The sequence below is a fragment of the Octopus sinensis genome, linkage group LG1 (genome assembly GCF_006345805.1).
Source record: "Octopus sinensis linkage group LG1, ASM634580v1, whole genome shotgun sequence".
Classification (NCBI taxonomy): Eukaryota; Metazoa; Mollusca; class Cephalopoda; order Octopoda; family Octopodidae; genus Octopus; species Octopus sinensis.
Genome location: NC_042997.1, coordinates 109,524,180 through 109,529,179, shown reverse-complemented (window position 1 = coordinate 109,529,179; position 5,000 = coordinate 109,524,180).

Here is a 5,000-nt window from a genome sequence, read left to right as displayed (position 1 = left end):
CAAAGACTCTATTACTTGATCGGGATATATTCACGTAGACTAATGTTTTCTTCTTACCATTATAAAAAAGAACTTGATTACATGATCTGAATGTTTTTATGTAAACTATTTTTTGACTCATCACAGCCGATACACAAAGCCTCGAACCTTTTCTCATCATTGTCAAAGACTTTATCATTTGATTGGAATACATTTTTGTAAAACAAATTTTTGACACCACAGAGGATACACAAAACTTCACACTTTACTTTTGAAATAAAAAAAGTGAAACCGGTTAAGTTGATAAATACTATATATATATATGTGTGTGTGGTTGTTTATTCCTTATGCAAAGTCTGGCCACATCTTGTACTCAAACCATAAATCCATCATTGTGTCTGATGTGGCTTTCTAAACTAGACAATGTATTGAAAAGACACCCACATAGATTGCATATCCCATTTGGACCACCATGAGGTGCAGTTAAGTTCCGATCTTTGTGGATCTTCAAATGTCTTTTGAGGCCTCGAATTAGATTTGCAGAGCTCATAGCATAACACGGCATTTGTTAACTCCAATAGGAGAGCAATGTTTTAATGTATTTTAGAGTACAAGCTGTTATGGATACCATTAGATGCAGGTAATTGTGTCGCTGTGCACTTTCCGTATTTCTATGGCAGCTCGATGTTCTTGTTACCGATTTCCTTTTGTCTTTTCTATAACCTGTAAACCTCCTGACACGGATCTAAATAACGTGTTAATACAACCTTTCTATGAACAAACAGTAAATTTTTTCATTCCTATTCTGCTAGCTTAAACATTTAAATCTGCGTAAATACATTTGGAGTTTGTATTTTGACTAGTTTCTGAGACCAACCAGATCAGACATATGCTCAGACACGCAAACAAACCGGGAAAACAAAAGAAAGTCCTAATTTGTTTGAGGGTCAGAATGTTGGCTGCAGTAGATAATCGTAATGATATATGAGATGGGATGCTGAATAATAAAGCAGGGTGTGAAGGGATCGGTGTTTGATAGGGTGAGACTTAAGAATATATGGCATTAAAAGAACAACGTTTATTCATGTCGACATGGGACCAAAAGTAAAAGAAAAAGAAGACGAATATGTAGGCATGATTATGTAGTGAGAAGTTTACTTCCCAACCACATGGTTCCGGGTTCAGTCCCACAGTGTGGAATCTTGGACAAATGTCTTCTACGATAACCACAGGCCGACTAAAACATTATCAATGGATTTGGTAGACGGAAGCTGAAAGAATTTCGATACATACACACACATACACACACACTCACACACACACACATATATATCTATGAGTGTGTGTGCTTTAGTTTGTGTTTGTCCCTATCATTGACCGACAACCGGTGTTGGCATGTTTATTCTCCCGTAACTTAGCGGTCCAGTAAGCAGACCGATAGAATAGGTACTGGAGTCGATTCGTTCGACTAAAAATCCTACGTGGTGGTGATCGTGCTCCAGCATGGTCGAAGTTTAATGACTAAAACATTAAAAAGATAAAAGATGCGGTAAAATAGCCCAAAAAACAAAGACAGGGTGTATGAGGTTTACGCTGGGGAAATTTAGAAGTTTGGAACTTTTCGAGCATAAACTCTTCTTCGAAAAAACAGATGAGATCGGAAAAAAATGGAGGGAAAAGGACAAACGTGTTTCGATGTAATGACTGGGGGAGGAAGAACTGAGAGTGTGGTGTGCAGGCGACAGCAATAACCTGAGATGCGTGTGAAAGAGAAAGTACGTTTGTGCGTGTGTGCATGAAGGTCAGGTGTGTCATATGCATATGTGTATATATTCATATATAGACATGCATAAATACATATACACACATATACATATATACACATACACATTCGTACATATATGTGTGTATATATATATGTAAGTATGTATGTATGTATGTATATATGTATGTACGTACCAAAATTTACATCAGAAGATGGAATAAAGAAGCATGCTCTCATGTTTATTCCATACAACTGTTTCTGTGCAGCTGAAAGTTGCTGAGTTTTCATTGTCAAATCATTACATAAATTATTTAATAAGTAATTACATAAATGGTCCAGTAACAACTGTGTACCGGCGCTTCATCAGGTGCTGGATCATGTTCAGTTTCCCATCTCTTTATATGCCACTTTGCACTGACAAGCTTATCGATTCTATAAGAATGAAATCTTATTCTTAAAGATTCTATAATCGAGTCGGTAAAATGTGTTTTGCTGAAGAACACTTCGCACCGCTCGGTTCGGGAATGCGAACCAACAACCTACCAATTGCGAGTGAAATACCTCTCCCTAAACACTACTCCCCCAAACTTCCCATGTATTTAAATATATATATATACAGATATATATATATTACCATATATATATTATATATATATATATTACATTATTAAAAGGGCTTAGTAAAATAAATTACTTTGCCGCATACTGAACTCATTAGAAATAGCAGCCACCAAAAAAAACTTTTTAAAAACTATTTCTAATACTTAAAGAAAACCTCTCTCATATAGTGTTTGCTCATTCAACTCACGAAAGTATGGGGGTGAGACATTAAAAAATCAAATGCAAAGGTTTTTTGAGAACGTACGTTTCAAGATTAGTCAAACTCGACACTTCTATCATCAGCTCAGAACTCCCTGGTTTGGATTTGAAAAAACTGAAAGTGGGAGCAATACCCTTTCGGTTCTTATCGCTTCTGAAGATCTGCTCGAAACTAACAGTGCCAGCAACTCAAATATGCAAGCGAAGAATTTCTGCTCTCCCCTTTCCACCAGCGTGGGTTAAAATCAGCAAACACTATGCTTTTTTCGGTAAAATCCGAGGCATTTAAATAGAGAGAGATGAATTATAATTTCAACAATTGAGGGTAGAATTAATTAATTAATCATTTCACCAAGTATTCAGTATGCAAAGGGACCATTTAAGGCGAATTCAAATTATTACATTTATAAAAGGACTTAGTAAAATAAATTACTTTGCCGCATACTGAACTCATTAGAAATAGCAGCCAAAAAAAACTTTTTAAAAACTATTTCTAATCCTTACTTAAGAAAACCTCTCTCATTAGTGTTTGCTCAATTCAACTCACGAAAGTATGGGGGTAGAGACATTAAAAAATCAAATGCAAAGGTTAATTTGAGAACGTACGTTTCAAGATTAGTCAAACTCGACACTTCTATCATCAGCTCAGAACTCCCTGGTTTGGATTTGAAAACACTGAAAGTGGGAGCATACCCTTTCGGCTTCTTATCGCTTCTGAAGATCTGCTCGAAAACAACAGTGCCAGCAAACTCAAATATGCAAGCGAAGAATTTCTGCTCTCCCCTTTCCACCAGCGTGGTTTAAAATCAGCAAACACTATGCTTTTTTCGGTAAAATCCGAGGCATTTAAATAGAGAGAGATGAATTATAATTTCAACAATTGAGGGTAGAATTAATAATTAATCAATTTCACCAAGTATTCAGTATGCAAAGGGACCATTTAAGGCGAATTCAAATTATTACATTATATAAAAGGACTTAGTAAAATAAATTACTTTGCCGCATACTGAACTCATTAGAAATAGCAGCCAAAAAAAACTTTTTTAAAAACTATTTCTAATACTTAAAGAAAACCTCTCTCATATAGTGTTTGCTCAATTCAACTCACGAAAGTATGGGGGTAGAGACATTAAAAAATCAAATGCAAAGGTTATTTGAGAACGTACGTTTCAAGATTAGTCAAACTCGACACTTTTATCATCAGCTCAGAACTCCTTGGTTTGGATTTGAAAACACTGAAAGTGGGAGCATACCCTTTCGGCTTCTTATCGCTTCTGAAGATCTGCTCGCTGGTGGAAAGGGGAGAGCAAAAATTCTTCGCTTGCATATTTGAGTTTGCTGGCACTGTTAGTTCGAGCAGATCTTCAGAAGCGATAAGAAGCCGAAGGGTATGCTCCCACTTTCAGTGTTTTCAAATCCAAACCAGGGAGTTCTGAGCTGATGATAAAAGTGTCGAGTTTGACTAATCTTGAAACGTACGTTCTCAAATAACCTTTGCATTTGATTTTTTAATGTCTCTACCCCCATACTTTCGTGAGTTGAATTGAGCAAACACTATATGAGAGAGGTTTTTTCTTTAAGTATTAGAAATAGTTTTTTAAAAATTTTTTTTTTGGCTGCTATTTCTAATGAGTTCAGTATGCGGCAAAGTATTTATTTTACTAAGCCCTTTTATATAATGTAATAATTGAATTCGCCTTAAATGGTCCCTTTGCATACTGAATACTTGGTGAAATTGATTAATTAATTAATTTACCCTCAATTGTTGATATATATATATATATATATATATATATATATTTATAAATATATGTGTGTGTGTGTGTGTGTGTACGTGTGCGTGTGTGTGTGTGTATTATTTATTTCTATCTATCTATATATACACATGTATTGAATTTTTTTTTGATTAAAAACTTTTTTATATGCTAGGCTACTGGTTTTAAATTGATATTAATTAAATTAATATTCAATTTATCTCTCTCATTATATATACACATACGTGCATATGCATATCTGTATATGTATATGTATGCATATATGTATGTATATGTATGCATATATGTATATGTATGTATATATGTATGTATATATGTATGTATGTATGTATGTATGTATGCATGCATGCATGCATGTATGTATGTATGTATGTATGTATGTATGTATGTATGTATGTATGTATGTGTGTATGTAGGAAACATTCTCCTGTCCAAAGTGAATATTTTTCGATCCATAATGTCGCTTTCCGGACTGTATTCCTAGAGACATCTGATGATTCATTTTGGAGAATCTATAACATTTTGGGAAGAATATTTTGAAATAGAAAACTGAAATGAAATATCTTGGGGATTCTCAGCAGCAATGAAAAGACTTATGTTACAACTCTGAGAAAAAAAAGAAGATCATAAATAACAACGAATATTTTTGAATTCTTCAATTC